This window comes from Rhinopithecus bieti, unplaced genomic scaffold (genome assembly GCF_001698545.2).
Source record: "Rhinopithecus bieti isolate Rb0 unplaced genomic scaffold, ASM169854v2 scaffold_17861, whole genome shotgun sequence".
NCBI lineage: Eukaryota > Metazoa > Chordata > Mammalia > Primates > Cercopithecidae > Rhinopithecus > Rhinopithecus bieti.
Genome location: NW_016809830.1, coordinates 4402168 through 4423605, shown reverse-complemented (window position 1 = coordinate 4423605; position 21438 = coordinate 4402168). Strand labels below are relative to the sequence as shown.

At 45.6% G+C, this 21438-nt stretch overlaps 1 protein-coding gene across 1 annotated transcript in view; it reads right to left on the bottom strand.

The window, feature by feature from the left end:
- ATP8B1 (ATPase phospholipid transporting 8B1) overlaps window positions 1–20743 on the bottom strand; it is a 162555-nt gene extending 141812 nt beyond the window's left edge. The window contains 1 exon segment of the mRNA XM_017890450.1: window positions 20395–20743. The gene's annotated coding sequence lies outside the window, so the exon portion shown is untranslated.
- Window positions 20744–21438: the final 695 nt, after the last annotated feature.

Genomic DNA, 21438 nt, shown 5'->3' with positions numbered 1-21438 from the left:
TTTTTTTTTTTGAGACGGAGTCTCACTCTTGTTGCCCAGGCTAAAGTGCAATGGCACAATCTTGGCTCACTGCAAACTCGCCTCCTGGGTTCAAGCAATTCTCGTGGCTCAACCTCCCGAGTAGCTGGGATTACAGGCGCCCACCACCATGCCCAGCTAATTTTTTTATATTTATTAGAGACGGGGTTTCACCATGTTGGCCTGGCTGGTCTCAAACTCCTGAGCTCAGGTGACCTGCCAGCTTAGCCTCCCAAAGTGCCAGGATTACAGGCATGAGTCCCTGTGCCCAGCCTAGTTTGTCTTTTCTAAAGATGCACTGGCTGATGGGAGGCAGGGACTTTCCTAGAAATATGACAGGTGACAGAGAACACACTGTCCAGGTTAAGAATGCTCTACAGCGAGACTATAAAATAGAAACTGTAAAGATTACAGGGGAAAGAGGGCATCTGATGGAACACAGGCATGGATAAGATAATATTTATGTATCTTTATGGTTAACAAAAGTGCTAACATGCTTACTGTGGTCCTTTGAAACTGATGACAGGCACACAACAGGGTGGACACATATGGTTTAACAAACAAGTCTTTTTTATGTATTTATTTCCTTTAATAATATAGAAAGACTGCAGGGAATAAGAACTTTAAAAATATCAAATATGCCTGGTAGATGCTGCCTTAAGTGAAGCAAGACTCCTGATATTCACAAGAAGAGACAATATAAAAGGAAATTGAGGGCCGGGCACGGTGGCTCACGCCTGCAATCCCAGCAATTTGGGAGGCCAAGGCAGGTGGATCACTCGAGGTCAGGAGTTCAAGATCAGCCTGGCCAACATGGTGAAACACCATTGCTACTAAAAATACAAAAATTAGCCAGGCATGGTGGCAGGCACCTGTAATCCCAGCTACTCAGGTGGCTGAGGCAGGAAAATTGCTTGAACTGGGAGGCGGAGGTTGCAGTGAGCTGAGATCGTGCCACTGAACTCCAGCCTGGGTGGCAGAGCAATACCCTGTCTTAAAACAAATAATAAAAGTAAAACTAAAAAAGGAAATTAAGCATTGAAGAAAACACAGAAGCTGTGTCCTCTACCATACATTGAAGGGCACATGGTGACAGAGCTGTTGTCATTTCAACAGTATTTCTGGGCTTCCCCTGTTCTCTACATCCTTGCTACTCAAGAAAGAAAGAGGAGCAGAGGGCATAACTCAGGAGGGACTCCTATTTTAACTTTAACTGGGGTGGGCAGAGACTACACTGAAGAAATGACACTTTAGCCAAAGGCAAAAGATAAGGAGCCATTCAAAGGAAGAGCTTTTCAAGCAAGAAAGCAGCAAATCTGAAGTTCCTGGGACAGGAAAGGACTCGTCATGCTTCAGAAACTGAAGTAGAAAAATAATGGAATTTGCAGGGGGAAGCCAGGGTCAGGGCAGGCTGGGCATGGTGAGCTGTGGAGAGAAGGTGGCTGTTGTTAAAACCACAGCATGAGCTACTGAAAGGGTTGGCAGGATCTGAGTGGGTACTCTGGTTTGGAAGGGGCGGGGTAGAAACGTAGCCCTCATGTGAGAAGGCTACTGGAATGGGCCAGGAGAGGGAGGATGACAGCTTGAACCTCGTAGATGGCAGCGGAGATAGAGGTTATTGGATGGAGTCAAGGTCTTCCAGAGGTAGAAGGAACAGGCCTTGCAGAAGGATTGGAAATGAAGGCGGGGTGCGGTCTGGAAGAGAAAGGGGTCAGAGATCGAGTCCAGGCTTAAGCCAGAAGGCTTAAGCACCAGCTAGAGGGGTATCATCTTCTCAACTGATGTCAGAGTTCAGTGCTCAAGGTGCTGCGTTTAGGGTCATGCAGGAAAGTACGAAACGTGCCTATGACTAAGTCCTGCGGGACCATAGCGTTTTAAGAGGACTCCTACCCATGGTTTAGGGTAGAAGTCCTCAACCTCAACCCTAGTGACATTTTGGGTAAGATACTTCTTTGTTGTGGAGGCTGACCTGCATATTGTAGGATATTTAGAAGTATCCCTGGCCTTGACCACTAGACACTTGCAGCATCCTGAATTGTGGCAACTTAAAATATTCCCCAGGGAGCAAAAGTCACATCTGGTTGACTAAGTTAGGTATACTTTTACAAAGTCTTTAATAAACTCCTGCCTGTCTTCCATCTCAAAAAGTTCACAGGCAGGCCAGGATAAGAGCTTCACAAATCATTTCAACTTTCTCAAGTTCCGGCTTTGTTGACAAGCACCTAAAATTGACTTTTAAAAACCAGACCTAGTATTAAGGTGGATGCTGCCTCATCGAATTAGGAAACAATTGGAGTTATACTAACCCCAAAATACACAAGATCTTGAAAACTCTTTATCCTTTGTCTTTTGACAACAACATAAACCCAAAATAGAACAATGAGTGGATATAGCTGTTAGCTGGTTTTTCCCCTGTATGTAAATATTTCATTGCTCAGAGTTATGGGATGGCGTTTATTTCCAAGTACCATTTGTAAAAATATCTTTAACCCAAACTAAAATGCCACAAGAGTCCATTTTTTCCCAAGTAGATGCTTAAAAAAATTCCTGGTATTTTTGTTGCGTTTCCAAAATATGGCAATAAGTACCAAAAGTTAGTGCAAAATCTTTAAATATCTATTTTTGTTGTTGTTGTTGTTTGTTTGTTTTGTTTCTTGAGATGGAGTCTTGCTCTGTTGCCCAGGCTGGAGTGCAGTGGTGCGATCTTGGCCCACTGCAAGCTCCACCTCCTGGGTTCAAGTGATTCTCCTGCCTCAGCCTCCTGAGTAGCTGGGATTTCAGGCACACGCCACCATGCCTAGCTAATTTTTGTATTTTTAGTAGAGATGGTGTTTCACCATGTTGGCCAGTCTGGTCTCAAACTCCTGACCTCAAGTGATCCACCCGCCTCAGTCTCCCAAAGTGTTGGGATTACAGGCGTGAGCCACTGTGCCCAGCTGTAAGTATCTATCTGTGTTTGTGACTATTTTACTAAGTTATGAAGTCTAAGAAAGAACTTGATTATTCTCCTCTGGCAACTTAGGAAGGAGTAAAAGTCATAAAATTCACTTAATTAAGCTACGGTGGATTCTTTTTATTGTAGAGTCACTATAAAAATAGCCAACAATTATTGGTTCGATGTTGTTCAATGGCCTTCTCTCTTGTAAAACGTGCCTTTAATAATGGCAGCTAATGCTAGTGCCTCTCAGTGTGGACAGGCATGTTTCTGACTTCACTATTTAATATATAATTATAGAACAGCTGCTACAATTTAAGAACTGCGCTGGGGGCTGAGCTACAACATGAGTCTTGCCAAGGTGCTATTCTCACCAAGGTGGCCACTAATGTAAACACAGACAAGTAGACCAGCAATGACAATATAACTCAGGGATGCTACACCCCTGGGCCCACATCTGTCCTGCTCCTCACCTGCTTAAGGTGACAGGACTAAGGAATCCTAACACATCTTTTCCTGCTGTGGCTGGACATGACCTCAGAATCCTGCTCATCAAACACCTCTCAGCCAGGGATTCTCAATCTGGAGCAGGCACCAGAATCACCTGGAAGTTTTGTTAGGACACTGACTGCTGGGTCTTAACCCCAGAGCTTCTGAGTCAGCGAGTCTAGAGTATAACCCCCAGTTGTGCTGATGTTGCTGGTCCAGGACCATACTTTGAGAACCAGTGTCTAGGCAACCACCACTGATCAAGCCACATCTGAGATAAAAGCCAGCTACCACCTCTGAGATGGTACCACCCATGCTAGGATGAGAATGGACAGGGAACCACCAGAACAAAGGAGGGGTCCCTCACTTTGGTGTGGGAAAGCCAAGGAATCAGAAAATCTTCCAGGAGGAGGTAGCACCTCCTGGAATATTTGCAACTATACGATGCTCAGAGCTAGTCTAAAAATGGTGCCTGTAACAGTCAGAGAAACAAGCACAGAAATTAAACAAAAATCCCAGAATCACCTTTTAAGTGGAGACCAATTGGTCCAGGGCGGAGGAGGGGAGAATCCACTAAATTTAACATAAACAGGACATTCGGGCTGAGAATGTTGCTGGGTATCTTCTAATCTAAGCCCCTTTATTTCTTTTTGTCTTTTTTTTTTGAGGTGGAGTCTAGCTCTGTTGCCCAGGCTGGAGTGCAGCGGTGCAATCTCGGCTCACTGCAGCCTCTTGAATCCCAGGTTCAAGAGATTCTCCTGCCTCAGCCTCTTGAGTAGCTGGAATTATAGGCATGCGCCACCATGCCCATCTAATTTTTGTATTTTTATTGAAGACAGGGTTTCACCATGTTGGCCAGGCTGGTCTCAAACTCCTGACCTCAAGTGATCCACCCACCTCGGCCTCCCAAAGTGCTGGGATAACAGGTGTGAGCCACCGCGCCTAGCGAAGCCCCTTTATTTCAATAACAAAATGTGTTCTTCTAATAGTTCATGAAAACTAGAAACACAAAAAAATGTTAAAGGGTGTTTTTAAAAATTAAAAATTAAGGTTTGCTTGAAAGAGATATTATTATCTTTTTTAATGTCTAGTAAGGGGTATTGAAATACAGCAGATATGGAGAACAGTATCAACTTTGGAACAGAAAAATGACCCCTAACAACTTAGAGCTTGGACAAATTTGAGAGTTTACAAAGACTGCCAGACAGGATGTTATGTTAGAAATACATTTAAGCGATATTAAAATAAGTATTCAAATACAAAATTTTGAAGACAAGCAACTTTGTAATATTCATATTAAATTCTAAGGGTATTCTGGGCCAGAAATCATTGTATAATGCCTAAGATATCATGGTAAACAAAATTTTACGAGCAAATAAAATGTACTTTAGTTCTCGCAATAGTCACCAATCTTTATATACCCTTAGTCCTCTGCCAAGTGCAATTAAAGCCATTTTATGCTTACTGATTTCCTTATGACACACACAAAAGAACCTAAAAGATGACATAACTTCATCTGATAAGAAGTGGGTCTAAGAGCTCCATCTAGAACACTGCAGTGGGGCTCCATCTAGAACAGTGGAGCTCCATCTAGAACACTGCGGGGGGAGCTCCATCTAGAACACTGTGGGTGGAGCTCCATCTAGAACACTGTGGGTGGAGCTCCATCTAGAACACTGCGGTGGCGAGCGTTGGCTCCGCTATACCATTTCCTCTTGTAATTTTGGCTTCTTTGCCATGAGCTTCTTTTTCAAAGCTGGCTTTGAGAGTCCATTGATTGCTGGTATTTACAGATTTTAATTTTAAAAGTCTATTACTTTAAAATGCTCTAAAGTTTGTCAAACCTTGGGGTTAGGTACCTTTTGAATGTCAGTATTTTTTCTGGAGGTTTAACATCTATCAAAATAGAGAAAAAATACCTTTAAAACACATAAGCCTCATTTGAAATTTTGCAAATCTTCTAAAGGGTCCTATATAGTATCCATTGTGTAGACATAACAGTACTGGATAAAAGTGAGTATTAGTCCCAGATACTTGGGAGGCAGAGGTGGGAGGATCCCCGGAGCCTAGGGCTTTGAGGCTGCAGTGAGCCATAATTAGACACTGCACTCCAGCCTGGGCGACAGAGTGAGATTCATCTCTAAAACAAGACAAAGTGAGTAGGGAATGAACAAAATAAAATCTATTATATATCCCTGCTACCAGAAACACATATATTTTATTGTCATCTGGACCTACAATGCTTGAAATTATTTACAACCTGTAAATTTTAAAATTGGAAGCTTATGACAAAGGAGGTCACAGAGAGGCATGGAATTACAATGAGAGGGCATCCCATAAAACATCAGGTCCATCATTTGAAGCACGAAAAATTGGACCTTAGAAAATTAACCAGCCGTGCATGGTGGCTCCCAACATTTTGGGAGGCCAAAGCGGGAGGATCACATGAGGCCAGGAGTTCGAGACCAGCTTGGCTAACAGGTGAAACCCCATCTCTACTAAAAATACAAAAAATTAGCCAGGCGTGGTGGTGCACGTCTGTAATCCCAGCTACTTGGGAGGCTGGAGCACGAGAATCGCTTGAACCCGGGAGGCAGAGGTTGTAGTGAGCCGAGATTGCTCCACTGCACTCCAACCTGGGCGACAGTGAGACTCTACCTTAAAAAAGAAAGAAAGACAGAGAGAGAGAGAGAGAGAAAAAAAAAGAAGAAAAAGAAAGAAAAGAAAGAAGGAAGGAAGGAAGGAAGGAAGGAAGGAAGGAAGGAAGGAAGGAAGGAAGGAAGGAAGGAAGGAAAGAGAAAGAAGGAAAAGAAAGAGAAAAAAGAAAAGAAAATTAACTGCTCATCACTGAACTAGAGGTTAGAAGAGTACCCTAACCCAGTTCCTGGCACCACCCACTCCCCCAAACCCTGCTTCCCTTGTGTTTCTCATCTGTTCCATGGGGATAATTCCTGTCCTGCCAACTCCCAAATGAGGAGATTTTAAAACTATGAAGTGCTTTAAAAATGTAAAGAATTGCTATTATTAGCTGAGGTCAGCCAACCATTCAGTGACTCACCAGAGCTGACATCTCCTGGGCTTGTTTCCCAAAACCGGGCTGCTGTTTATTACAAATCATAGTTATTAAAGATGGAAAAAATATCACAACACAGCCCTTTTAGGAGAATAGGAAAATCAATCCTCCTCCCACTCCCACTCCCAAATGCAACAAAATGCTTGGCAGATCCAGGAGTTTCTATAAGGAGCTTGAATATACAGGAAGCCCACGAATTACAAATGATTTTGTGTTCCAAGAGTTCATTTCTGGGTGGGTTACCAGATGAAATATAGGATACAGAGTTATGTTGGACATTAACATAAAGAACACATCATTTTCAGTATAAGTCAGTCTCAAACATTGCATAGGACATAGTTATACTAAAAAAAATTACTCATCGTTTGTCTGAGATTCAAACTGAACTGTGTCCTGTATTTTTATTTGTTAAATTTGGCAACCCTATCTCTGAGTCATTTGGATCGATTTTCCAACCTTCCCCTATGAGTTCTTGGAAAGAACCTTTGCCTTGTGAGTCTGGAAACACGACTGCAATTTCTGGTTTTGTCAATTACTAGTTCTGAGACTTCAGGCAAGTTATAATTCCTTTGCTTGCAAAAAGAGACGAGGAAATTAATACACCATGGGACTAAGTGGGTCAATACAACATGTGGAAATACAGTACATTGAGCACAAAAGCAGCACTACTTTGTTATACCACCCCACACACGTGAAAAGAGTGATTTGGTTTTTAAGTCAGGCCACACAAGCCAATTTTAAAAGTCGGTTTTCTACAAGAAATTCCCTGGCTTTAGCAAGTTCCTATACCATACAAAGCGCCCCTTTCCCACATATGAGAACGTTTTGAGCCATGTATGGTGGTCTTGTCCACTAGGCAGCTCTGCATCAGCCCTCCACCCTGTCATCTTTGTCCATAAAGCAGGGCTTGTGACTTTGCACAAATGCTTTTTTTTTTCTCACATGTACATACTTTGGGGCCAAAAAATAGTTGATTACTTTACAAAAGTTAGTCCAAACTAAAAGGCTGATACCAACAATAGGAAGCACTGGCTTCTGAAGCGTTTCCAGCATCCACAAGCAGCTCCTTAAACTCAATCCTATGCTGCAATTCCCAAAATTGTGTCTCCAGCCCAGACTTCTGAATCACCAATGCTTGACCTCCGACCACACCCAGGTGTCCCAGCAACTCAAACTAAACATGATCGAAGCTACGTTCATCTTCTAAAACTACTCCTTCGCCTCAGTGACACCATCACCTTTTGTCACTTATGTTAGAAATCTGAGAATTGTCAACAATTCTCTTCTTTTACATCTTCAAATCCAGCCCATCACGAAGACCAGGATTCCCCTTGTGAAGTGCAGCTCCTACCTTCCACTTCTCATCCCCACTCCCGTTATCGGGCCCAAGCCCCCACCCTCTCTCTCTCATGGACACTGCAGCAGCCTCCCAAATTTCCTCTCCTTGCTTCTGGCCTCATTTCCTGCCCCACCCACCCCACCCCCACAAACAACCCATTCCCCATATCATAGTCTCTGGATTATCAGCCAAAACCAGGAATCAAATCACATCACTCCACTGCTTAAAAATATGTTAGTGACTTCCTATCAGGTTCTCTGCAGTTTGGTGCCTGCCTCCCTCATACAATGGCAGCCCCAGCTGTCACCCCCGGTATTCTGGCCTCTCACAATTCCTAGAGCACAGCACTAAGCTCTCACCCACCCCAGGGCCTTTGTACATGCTGTTCCCATTGACTGGACCACTATTCCCCTGACTGGTACCTTCTTATCCTCTAGGTCTCAACTTAAGTATAACCTCCTTCAAGAGGCCCCACTCCCTGGGCCATTTTTAAAATTATGCTAAAATAGACAAAGCATAAAATTTACCATTTTAACTACTTTTATTTTATTTTATTTATTTTATTTTTTTGAGATAGAGTCTTGCTCTGTTGCCTAGGCTGAAGTGCAGTGGTGCCATCTCCGCTCACTGCAACCTCCGCCTCCTGGGTTCAAGCAATTCTCCTGCCTCAGTCTCCCGAGTAGCTGGGATTACAGGCATGCACCACCACACCTGGCTAATTTTTGTATTTTTTAGTAGAGATGGGGTTTCACCATGTTGGCCAGGCTGGTGTTGAACTCCTGACCTTAGGCAATTTGTCCACCTCGGCCTCCCAAAGTGCTGGGATTACAGGCATGAGCCACCATGCCCGGCCTTTAATGCCTTCTAAGTGATATTAAGTGCGTCCACATGATTCTGCAATTACCACCACCACCCATCCCTAGAAATTTTTCATCTTCCCAAAGTGAAACTCAGGGTCCATTAAACACTAACTCCCCATTCTTCCCTGGCCCAGCCCCTGGCAACCACTGCTCAATTTTCTGTCTCTATGAACTTGACAATTCTGGGTACTTCATGTAAGTGGAATCGCAAAATACTTGTTTGTCCTTTTGTGTCTCACTTATTTCATTTAGCATAATGTCTTCAAAGTTCATCCATGTAGCATGTATTAAAATTTCCTTCCTTTTTTCTTTTTCTTTTCTTTTTTTTTTTTTTTTTTCTGAGGCCGAGTTTCACTCTGCTGTCCCTGGTGGAGTGCAGTGGTACGATTTTGGCTCACCGTAACCTCCGCTCCTGGGTTCAAGTGATTCTTGTGTCATAGCCTCCCGAGTAGCTGGGATTACAGGTGTCCACTGCTACGCCTGGCTAATTTTTGTATTTTTAGTAGAGACAGGGGTTTACCATGTTGGCTAAGCTAGATCTCGAACTTCTGGTCTCAAGTTGTCCCCCAGACTTGGCCTCCCAAAACGCTGGGATTACAGGCATAAGCCTCCGTGCTCAGCAAAAATTCCCTTCATTTTTAAGGCTAAGAGATATCCTAATCACATGGATACACCAATTTTGTGTATTCATTCATTTGTCAGTGGATGCCTGGGTTCCTCCTGGGCCATTTTAAAGTAGGTCCTCATTATTCTCTTAGAAATATCTTATTTTTCTTTAAGGCCCTTATCACAGATTATAATTCTAATATCAAATTGTTTCATGTCTCTTTTGTTCAATATTTTGTTTAGTCTCTATCTCTCATCGAACTCTCGACAACCCTGTAAGCTCCCTGAGGGGAAGGGCATGTCTGCTTTGTTCCTCACTGTATTTACTGGCAGTACCTGGCAATGTAGTGGGTATTTAATAAGTAATTGTTGAATCACTAAATGAAAGAAAATCACTAGGCCACCAGAAGGCCCCTTGTCTTTAGAGTCACAGTCACTGTGCACTTTGTAATCAATTGTGAAGGTGAGCAAATGAACACTTACATCCACACACACATATTTGTAGCTCTCTGGGCACAAAACATTCCTTTTATAACATGTCAGTCTATTTGCAACTAGCACACATTTCCATTGCCTGTGCATTTTTTCAAGAATGTATCATGTGCAAAAGTAGCTAGTGTGTTTGACAATATAAAGAAATTAAGTATTGACAAACAATACAATATGGATGAATTTTTTTATTAATTTTTTTTTTTTTTACAATTTAAAAAAATTGAGACAGGGTCTCACTATGTTGCCCAGGCTGGTCTCGAACTCCTGAGCTCATGCGATCTGCCCACCTCAGCCCCGCAAAGTGCTGGGATTACAGGTGTGAGCCACCGTACCCGACCATAATATACATTAAAAACATTATGCTAAGTGTAAAAAGATGACCACAAAAGACCACATATCATACGATTCCATTTATATAAAATGTCCAGGATTAGCAAACCCATAGAAGCAGAAGGTAGATGAGAGGCTGCCAGGGGCTGCAGGGACAAGGAGATAAACGAGGCACAGCTCAAAGGCACACGGTTTCTCTTAGGGGGTGATGAAAAGGTTCTAACACAGATTGTGGCAATGGGTGCACAGCTCTGTAAATATACTAAGAAACCACTGAATTGTGTATTTTAAAAGGCTGAATTGTATGGTACATGAATTAGATCTCAATATAGTTGTTTAAAACAAAAAATCCATGTGTATGGAGATGGGGAGTGGCTGGAAAGAGCTAAACCCCCCAATTAGGCAAAAGACAAACAGGATAGGGAAGGGGACTAGGGGCTTGTGAGTGGCAATACCTGCGACAGCAGCCCTGGCAGGACAGCCTGTGGGTTACAGACCACCCTCCTGTCAGTGAAGTCAAGTCCTCTGCTTCCTGAAAACCGTTTCTTTTCTAACAATGCCCTTTCCTCCAAACTAGGAAGACAGGCTGACGGTAAACACAAAGTTCTGTGAACCAAAGCCTTATATGTATGTTTCTGAGGAGCCTCTTTATAACCTAGTTGCAAGTGATCTGAACACAGCCCAGCGAATTTCCAGCATTTGAAACTCAGATTTCCTTTTGCAACCCAGGTTCTGCCGAGAAGGTTATCTTTGGCTCCTCTCTCTCTCACACCCCACATCTAATCTCTCCGGAAGTCCTGGTGGCACTTCGATCTATCAAAATAAAAGTTGCACGTATGCCTATGTCCGATCCCCTTCTCTCTGCGTCCTTTCTTCTCTGTCCTTCTCAAGAATCTGACATTTCAGCTCCACAGCTACCATCCTGATGGACACTACCACCCTGGCAAAAGCTTCCACCCTCACTTGCCTGGCTTTGTCTCCTGCTTGAACTCCTGGATTGGGAACCTTCTGCCTGGGCGGGTCTTCACACAGACCACGCCACTCCAAGGAGCAATGCCCTGCACTGAGCCTCCATCTTCCAAGAAATCAAAGCCAAAGTCCTTACACAGCCTGGCAAGCTCTGCAAGACCTGGCTCCCCTTCCTCTCTGCCCTTACCTCCTTCTTCTCCTTCCCGTCCCCACTTACTCATTGGAGGAACAGCTAGATAAGCCAAGCACTCTTACCCTAGGGCCTCTGCAGCAAGTTGGCATTAAATAGGAAAGTGGGTGGACACCTAGGGATAGTAGTATTTTTGGTTGGCTTCAAGCTTTGATGAGTTTTTGTGTGTTTTGTTTTACTTTAAAACCTGCTTTTTAAACATGCAAATCCTTATTTGACTAATTTTCAGGGCACAGTATGAGTATAAACTCATATGAGAGTCTATTGTTCTCTAGAAACTACAGATTAAGGTGTCTTGAACAGATTGACATCTAATTATTACACAAAGGTGTCTGGCTTTTATACCAGGACACCTAGAAGCACATTGTTATAGAGGTGGAACATCGGATAACTCTGCCATGCTATAGTCTGTCACTGACCTTTTGCCTTGCCATGGATTCTGCCCTAAGGCGAAAAACAACTCGACATTATTAAAATCAAAAAAAAAAAAAGTCAATTCTATGGAATGTCATCTCTGGAAGGTGGCTGTGGTTAGCAGAGATGACCAGATGGTGGGGCTACAACCCTGGGGCTTTTACACCCACCCTGACACAGAGGAAAGAGTCACCCATAGCACAGACCAGTTGGATAATAGAATGGCATACGACAGGCATGTGGTGCGTGCCTGTAATCCCAGCTACTTGGGAGGCTGAGGCAGGAGAATCACTTGAACCTGGGAGGTGGAGGTTGCAGTGAGCTGAGATTGCGCCATTGCACTCCAGCCTGGGCGACAGAGGGAAACTCTGTCGAAAAGAAAGGAAAGGAAAGGAAAGGAAAGGAAAGGAAAGGAAAGGGAAAGGGAAAGGGAAAGGGAAAGGGAAAGGGAAAGGGAAAGGGAAAGGGAAGGAAAAGAAAAGAAAGAATGGCATATGACCGCCAGCTCAGTGAGAGCAGCTGCAGGTGAAAAGGAGAGGCACGTGCTGCCTTCAGGTGTCTTCACCACCACCCTCCTCCCACATTCCTTGCATTCTTATTTCCATGCTACTCTGGAGGAAAGCATGGTAATAAATACTATAATATGCAGCCCTGCCCATCTCATTTATGAAGTATACATTTTACCAAACTGAGTAAGAGGGGCTCAAAAACTGACATGAACAAACAGATACGTGTATGCCCAGGTCCATGGCAGCATTAGTCACAATAGCCAGAATAGCCAGAGGTGGGCCAGGCGTGGTGACTCACACCTGTCATCTCAATACTAGGAGGCAAAGGCAGGAGGATAGCTTGAGCCCTGGAGTTCAGCCTGGGCAACATATCAAGACCCCCATTACACACACACACACACACACACACACACACTTTTTTTTAAATTAGCTGGCTGTGGTGGTGAGTGCCTGTAGTCCCAGACATTTGGGAGGCTGAGGCAGGAGGATGGCTTGAGCCCAGGAGTTCAAAGCTGCAGTAAGCTATGATCACACCACTGCACTCCAGCCTGGGCAACAGAGTGAGACCTTGTCCTAAAACATTTTTTTTAATTGAAAAAATTACAATAGCCAGAGGTGAAAACTACCCAAATATCCATCACAGATGAATGGGTAAACAAAATGTGGTATGTGCATACAATGGAATATTAATCAGCCCTCAAAAGGAAGGAAATTCTGACTCATGCTACAACATAGATGAACCTTAAAGATATTACACTAGTGAAATAAGCTAGTCATAAAAGGGCAAATATTGTGTGATTCTACTTAACCTGAGGTACTGTAGAATAGTCAAATTCATGGAGAAAGCTGAATAGAGGTTACAGGGACCAGGAAATAGGAAGAAAAGGGTAGTTACTCTTTCGTGGACAGTGTTTCTATTTGAGATGATGAAAAGTTCTGAAGGTGGATGGTGGTGATGTTTGCACAACAATGTGAATGTACCCAATGCCACTGAATTGTCCACTTAAAAAGGATCAAAATGGTAAATGTTACGTTATGTATATTTTACACTAAAAAAAAAAAAAGATCAGGCGCAGTAGCTCACACCTGTAATCCCAACACTTTGGGAGGCCAAGGTGGGTGGATCACTTGAGGTCAGGAGTTCAAGATCAGCCTGGCCAACAAGGTGAAACCCCGTTTCTGCTAAAAATACAAAAATTAGCCCAGTCTGGTGGCCATGCCTGTAATCCCAGCTACTTGGGAGGCTGAGGCAGGAGAATCACTTGAACCCAGGAGGCAGAAGTTGCAGAGAGCCGAGATCGCACCACTGCATTCCAGCCTGGAGGACAGAGCGAGACCCCATCTCAAAAAATAAAAAAATAAAAAATTCCCATGGAATACACTTCGACACTAAGAAGACAAGATCATGAGGAACCTCTCCTCCTCTCAAAGTTGTACTGGTATAAATCAGGGCACCGATTTTCTTTTAATTCTTACAATCTTTGTAGTCTGATGAACTTCACACACTTAAAAGTCCTTATTGTAACAAAAGTTCTGGAGGTTGCTGGGTGCAGTGGCACATGCCTGTATTCTCAACTACTCAGGAGACTAAGGTGAGAGAATCACCTGAGCTTAGAAGTTCGAGACCAGCCTGGGTAATATCTTGAGACCCTGCCTCTAAATTAGAAACAAACAAACAAACAAAAAAACTGGAGGTTGTTACAGCATCTGGAAGTTGATACAGCAGCTACTAGTGCCTGACTTAGAGGACTCACACTTTAATTTTTCAATATAAAGATAGGAGCATTATTTCCCAGCATGAAATGTACAAAACCTACCCATCTCCCCAGTGAGTGAATATTTAAACCACCCAAGTCAAAGGGTTACCTATGTTGTTGTTGTTGTTTTTATTTGTTTGTTTGTTTTTGAGACAGAGTCTCACTCAGTCGCCAGGTTGGAATGCAGTGGTGCAATCTCAGCTCACTGCAACCTCTGCCTCCTGGATTCAAGCGATTCTCCTGCCTCAGCCTCTGGAGTAGCTGGGACTACAGGTGTGTGCCACCATTCCCAGCTAATTTTTGTATTTTTAGAAGAGACAGGGTTTCACCATGTTGGCCAGGATGGTCTCGATCTCTTGACCTCATGATCTGCCCACTTTGTCCTCCCAAAGTGCTGGGATTACCGGTGTGAGTTATGTTCTTATAGAAAATGTTAAGCGTTCCTCCTGGATTTACAGATCATGCACAGAAATCTCAGAGGATCATGTCAGTAATTCACTAAGTTCCAGGAAGAGAAAATAAGGATTTGTACACAAATTACGCCACACTCTATAAAATAAATAGTTCATCCAATCCATGGAAGCTTCCCTAAACAGCAAGAATAGACATTCTGATACTAAGTGAAGGACAGTATTTAGTGCCTGAGGGTTTCCAAAGAGGATTTTCTAGTGCAGCTCAATTTCAATAAAGGTTAGAAAACTGTTTTCAAACACTACTTGCACTAAATCAAACAAACCGCAACTCCAGTGGAACGAAAGACACTCGGCAGCAAAGTAACAAAGCCATAAACGACAGCCCTGTCAATAAAGACCAAGCTACCAGCCAAAGGTCAGGCTCCACAGTACTCAATGCAGAAGTGCCAGGCTTCTCAATCACACTGGGGGGATGGTGGCCTTCGCCACTGAAAGGCTGCCCAGGAACACAGGTGACCCTCCCCTCCAGGAGTCAATGTCAGACTGACAGCTGGTTTCCCACTCCATCCCCACCACAGCATCCAGGCCCATTTGTCACCTATTAAATGCAAATATACTAGATTGAAAGACTGATAAAGAACACAGATCTTCCAAGCGGAAGTGGCCTGGGCTGTCCCCCAGGACCTAAGGAAACCATCCCTCCATGCAAAGAGGGACAAGGTCCCAAGCAGGAAGAGAGCAAACACCCGATCTGCTTGCTTGCTTGCTTGCCTTCCTTCCTTCTTTTTTTTTTTTTGAGATGGAGTCTCGCTCTGTTGCCCAGGCTGGAGTACAATGGCAAGGTCTCAGCTCACTACAACCTCTGCCTCCCAGGCTCAAGTAATTCTCCTGCCTCAGACTCCCGAGTAGCTGGGACTACGGGCACATGCCACCACACCCAGCTAATTTTTGTATTTTTAATAGAGACGAGGTTTCACTATGTTGGCCAGGCTGGTCTCGAACTCCTGAACTCATGATCCACCCACCTCAGCCTCCCAAAGTGTTGGGATTACAGGGGTGAGCCACCGCGCCAGGCCTCTGATCTGCTTTCTCACCAAAGAAGAAACCCAACTCAGGCCCTCTGTGAACCCCACAGACTTCCATGAAGCAGAGAGGTATACCAAGGTTCTCTGTCATTAGCAATGCCTACCCAGGATCCACAACTAAGAAGACCACAGAGAGCAATGAGCCTTTCAAGAAGCCACAGGGTTCAGAAGCTGTCGAGTTTTAAAAAGAATAGTAATTAAAAAACAAAACAAAAAAACAGGAATGTGGGTCAGGCATGGTGGTTCACACCTGTAATCCCAGCATATTGGGAGGCCCAGGAGGGAGAACTGCTTGAGCCTAAGAGTTCAAGAGAAGCCTGGGCAACATGGTGAGACCCTGTCTCTACAGAAAAAATAAATAAATAGCTGCGCACTATGGCACCCACCTGCGGTCCCAGCCACTTGAGAGGCTGAGGTGGTAGAATCACCTGAACCCAAGAGGTCAAGGCTGCAGTGAGCCATGTTCGTGCCTCTCCCCTCTAGCCTGGATGACAGAGCAAGACCCTGTCTAAAGTAAATAAATAAACAAAAATTAAAAATAGAAAAACAGGAGCGTGGAGGATGAGGGAGAGAAGAGACCAACTGAAGTGAGGGGTAAAGGGGGCTCAGGAGCATTCCACAGGCTTCTACCGTGCAGGAGGAGGTAGCACCCAGGTGAGACAGCAACCAGGCCCCCTCACAAGTTCTCCTGCAAGGTTAAGAGGCAAATGAGCACTCTGGTCCTCTGAGCCACCTGGGCTTAAGAACAATAGTGTAGATCGGAGATTAGAACCTTGCCCCTGCTCTGGGGAACTCTGTCTTTCCAGTGCCTGGTGCAAATGGGCACTGATGTTTGCAAAGTAAATAGTAACTTGTAGAATGATTCCTGTTTCCTACATAGCCCAGGAGAAAGGCAATGACTGGGTGAGTGATATTTACAAAGTCATAGCAACAACACAACAATGTATTAATGACTACCTTTTACTGAGCTGTGTGCTAAGTCCTCTACCTAAGCTATCTCATTTGGAACTCATCACAGCCTTGTGAGGCAGTACTATTATTATCCCATTTACAGATTAGGAAACTGAAGCCTAGAGAGGCAAAGTAACTTGCCCTAGGTTATGCACCTAGGAAGCTATGAGGCCTGTGTTTCAATCCAGGTCAAAGGACTCCAAGGCTGGCAACCTCCGTTTCACTGCTGCCTCTGGACTGCTTGCAGGGACCAGTTATGAAACGTATTTCTCATTGTGGAAGGGTTGGGCAGCAATTTATTTAAAAGTGCAATGCATTTATAAGTATCAGGGAAAGTACTAATATGGCCTTAAGATTCAGATGATAAAAGTTATCTGTTTTTTAAGAAAATGAGGCATGGCGCAGTGGCTCATGCCTATAATCCCAGCACTTTGGGAGGCCACCTTGGTGAATTGCTTGAGGCTAGGAGTTTGAGACCAGCCTGGCCAACAAGGTGAAACTGGTCTCTACTAAAAATACAAAAATTAGCTGGGCATGGTGGCACACGCCTGTGATCCCAGTTACTCGGGAGGCTGAGACACGAGAATCACTTGAACCAGCGAAGAGGAGGTTGCAGTGAGATCACGCCACTGCACTCCAGTCTGGGTGACAGAGCAAGATTCTGTCTCAAAAAAAAAAAAAAAAGAAAGAAAAGAAAAGAAAATGAGAAACAAGACTGATACGTACACATACACACGTATATATACATGCACATATCTATATATATACATGCACATATATATGCTTTCAGAATCTTCCTCCACAATACCAGGTCTTCAGTGACAGAGGACCTCAAAAGATCTTAGACTAGGTATTACTTTTAGCTGAGCACAGGAATGGGGATTCAGGAGTAACTTGGTTAACAGAATGAAAAGATAACCTATCTTCTTTTTATGTTAACTTCTGACAGCAAATTAATTTTACTAATAAGTAAGAAAAGCCTACAGGCATGAATACAGTTAATCTAACGAAATGTCAACAGACCTGAAAACTCACAAGATACCTGAAGACACCACAAAGAAAAACTTTCCAGGAGACTAAACTAGAAGCAAGTATAGAAACAAACTCTAAAATTAAGTGCTTAAGCAATTTAAAAGGCATCTCTGTTTTAGAGAGATTTGGGACATAAATTGTTCTAGGGCCAAGCACAGTGGCTCACACCTCTAACCCCAGCACTTTCCAGCACTTTGGGAGGCCAAGGCAGGAGGATTGCTTGAGGCCAGGAGTTTTAGATCAGCCTGGGCAACATAACAAGGCTCTGTCTCTATTTACTTGATTTATAAAAAATTTTAAAAAACAACTTGTTCTGGTACCTAAAAAGCAAGTTCCTCTGCATTCATGAGTGCATCGGTTTCTTTTCAGTGAGCGACGCTAAAGAGCAAAGGTAACTCGTAAAATCTCCCTGGAGTTATAAGAATTACCTGCATTCTGAGAATGTTGCTTAATAAAACTAAATTGGAATTTTAATTCGTAAAGCAATAAAATATTAAAAATATACCAGATACCGGCAATAATAGTATTTTTAGATATCAGTCTAATAAAGAAAGTAAGAAACCAACATTCAAACACTGACTATGTATAAAGAATATTCACATGTTCTCTGATTTAATTCCTTCAACAATCCAAAGAGATTGATAATATCTTCCCCCCTCAACAGAGGAGCAAACAGAGGTTCAGACAACTTAAGAATTCATTTAAGTTTATACAATTAGCAGTTAAAAGAACTGAAATCTGTGGGCATCTAAATTCGTATGTTTTCCACTTCTCCTTGCTTCAAAAGGAAGGAAAAGAAAGAGGAAAGAGGAGTGGACGGAAGGAAAGGAAAGGAACATTCTACAGCCAGATCTGGTAGTGACTCCGTTAGCACTAAGATCCCCTAGACTGAAAATCAGATTAAACATAAAATCAGTCCTGAACTTGCCTTACTACTGAAGACTTCTTTTTGCTAAGCCATTTGCTTTACCACATTATTATTTTAAAACCTCTACTAAACAAAAAACAAAATGAAACCTCTCCCAGTTCTATCACTAGGATGTACTAACAAGTGCACACAGCTGTGTATGTTCCTTAAAATCCATAAGGAAACCTTGAAAGGAGCCAGAGCTGACCTCACACAGGTGGTATCTGTGTTGGACAGTAATAATCACACAAGTCTTGCTCGGCCCTTAATAACCCACACAAAGAATCACTAAGTTACTAAAATACAGCCACTGGAAAATGACAAATGCACAAAGTGGTTAATGTTCTTTCCCAAAATTATAGCAAGGAAAGCTCCACTACATAATGAAAATCATTAAGAGGATTCAGAGGAGTTAACTGCAGGCAGGCGTGACTTCTCCCCCAGAAAGTAATCAGCTAATAAGCATTAATTATCTTGTGCACAGTCTATGCATTTATAATAGGGTTTAATAAAGCCTTCAACAATAGACCCAGAATTAATGAATGGCTTCTTAGGTCTAACACAAAAGTATTCCTTAGCCGATGAAAATTAGCGCTTCTACTTCACATCTGCTGTTGTGTCCCCCATTTTTACGGGCTCATATTCACTATCCCTAGAGGCTTTATCACGCGTCGTTTTTTTAGTTTTTGTTCCTGAAAGCAGTTAACCTTCATCGATAACCTACCCTGTGCTGGGTGATCTCCAAACATCCCACTAGTGTTTTCTTTTTAATTTCCCATGGGTAGGGGCAAAATTTTGAAGGCAATACAACCAGGAAGATGGGAGCGAATATTTTCTCACGCCAACAGGGAGGCCAGTTTCCGGCAGAGGGACTCGGCAGTGTTAGGAGCTACCCAGGAAGGGCTTGCAGCCCCCCAAGGGCAGCGTGTGCAGGCCAAGGGGGTCGGGTAGGGTTGAGTGGGGACTCACCCGGCAGAAAGGCGGCCCAAGTCCCCCTTACTTTTGCGTGTCAATCCCCCTCTCCCATTTTGCATCCTTACTGCACCCCAGTCTCTCCCGTACAGCTGTCACGGATCTGCGCTCCGAGCCTCCCCTATCCGCCCCCGCCCAACCCCGGCAGGGAATACAGGCACACGCCTCCCTCGGAAAAGTTGGGCGGACACTTCAGAACTTTTCTTTCACTTTGGGGAGAAGGAAGGAGTTGGAGAAGTGGGGGCGGGGGGTGTTAAAGCACTGGGCCATTCTCTGCAACATCTCCCCGCGCCCCCCCCCCCAACAAGTAGTCCCTCCGCGTGCACACAGCGAGGTGACAGCGCCCCGCACCAAACTGCTGAGGGAAGGAGATGCCTGCAGCCTTCTCAGCTGGGCTGGCGGACGCGACCCGACAGTCACCGGAAAAACAGTGTCGGTTTTCCCCATCACCTCCCCTCCCCATCCCACAATAAAGCGCACGGAAGATGTCTGCGCGTACCCGGCCCTGCAGCAGGAGCTGGGGAGGAGAGCGATCTCACCCCCTCCATCCCTCCGGCAGGTGGGCTGCGGTCAGATACGTTTGGTCCGCAAGTCCTTTACGGACACGTTGGCATCTGCTCCCAAAGAGCGCCCCAGCAGAACCTGGTCATTGGGGACTCCCAGAGGGGCGGTAGCCACCGCACAGAAGCCAGCGGCATCCCCCAAGGAGCCGCAAGCCCTACCTGGCTTAACCCCTAGACGTGTGTGTAGCTACCTATCGAAGAACCCAGACACCCCGAGAGTTCCCTCCTCTAGGCAGATGAAAACCCCACGGAACTCTCCGCAGCTGCCCGCCCAGCTGGCGGTGTCTCTCACGCAGTCCCCGAGGCCACGGGGGCTCCCAGCACCTCCACCCACCTGTGCGGGCTTGGGAGTACCAGGGCGCGGACAGCTGCTGCCGCCGCATCCCGTATCTCCAAAGTGCGGCGGGAGCGGCCAGGAGACCTGCAGGACACCGCCGGGCCAGCGGGCTTGGGGAGGTCCGGGGGCCCCCGGCGCCGCTCCGCTCCTTACCTGGCGCTCGCTGGGCCCCGGCTGGGGCATCCGCCGGGTGCGCGCCGCTCCGAGCGCTTGCTGCGCACCTGGCCGCAGAAACCGCCCGCCCGGCCCCAGCCCTGGCAGCCGAGCTAGCGCTGCATGGCGTACGGGGGCTGGCCGGGGGCCCCGGGAAGCGTATCCAGTTGGCGGCGGCACCTCCGGCTCTCGTGGCTCGCCAGTGGCTCCTCCGCCTTTCCCCGCCCCGCGTCCTTGCACCCTTCCTCTGCAGCCGCCCTTTTCTCTCCGCTCCGCGGGACCGGCCAAACTGGTTTCTCCGCTCGGGGAGGTGCCTCTCGTCACCCTCCAGCAGCCGCAGCCGCCGAGACCCGCTGGGGCTGGGGCTGGGGCTGGGGCTGGAGGCGGGCTCGGCCTTCTCCCCTCCCTATTTCCCTCCCCAGGGCGGAGAGGGGCTGGACTGCAAGCCCCCGGGCGGCCCGAGGCGGCCCAGGTCCAGCTTCTGTCCCACGCCCTCCGTGAGTCCTGGAGTCAGGTGGGCACCCGCGTCAGTCTTCCGAGTCCAGCCTGCGACCCCCTTGCCTGGCCCAGCCTGAGACCTGGCTGCTGCAGCCGCTCTCGGCTCCCCGGGGGCCGCACTCGCTACTCCGCCTCTCCAGCCCAGCGTCACTTTCCCGCCGCCCTTGGCTGACTTGGCCGTCACCCCGGGTCGAGGACTGAGCCAGCCTGGAAAGCTGATGGGGCCGCGGCGCGCCCGGGACCTGAGCTCCCTCGGTAAGGAGAGCTGTGTCCTCTTGATGCCAAGTCATGTTTGGGGACCGGTCATCTAATGCGCGTCAAGGTTCGCCGCGTGGAGGGTGAAGAAAGAGGCCGCACCTCAAGACTTCCAGAAACGTATCCTGTGATTGCAGCCAGCAGGCTTTCTGCCGAGTCCAAACGCTCTCAAGTGTTTTGGGGTTGGAGTCAAAAGGAGTTAAGGTGCAGCAAGTGAACCACGCAACGTAGGTGGAAATTTTGGACTCAGCGTCTCGTGGCTGACTGGTGTCTGAGCGGGTGAATCGCGCC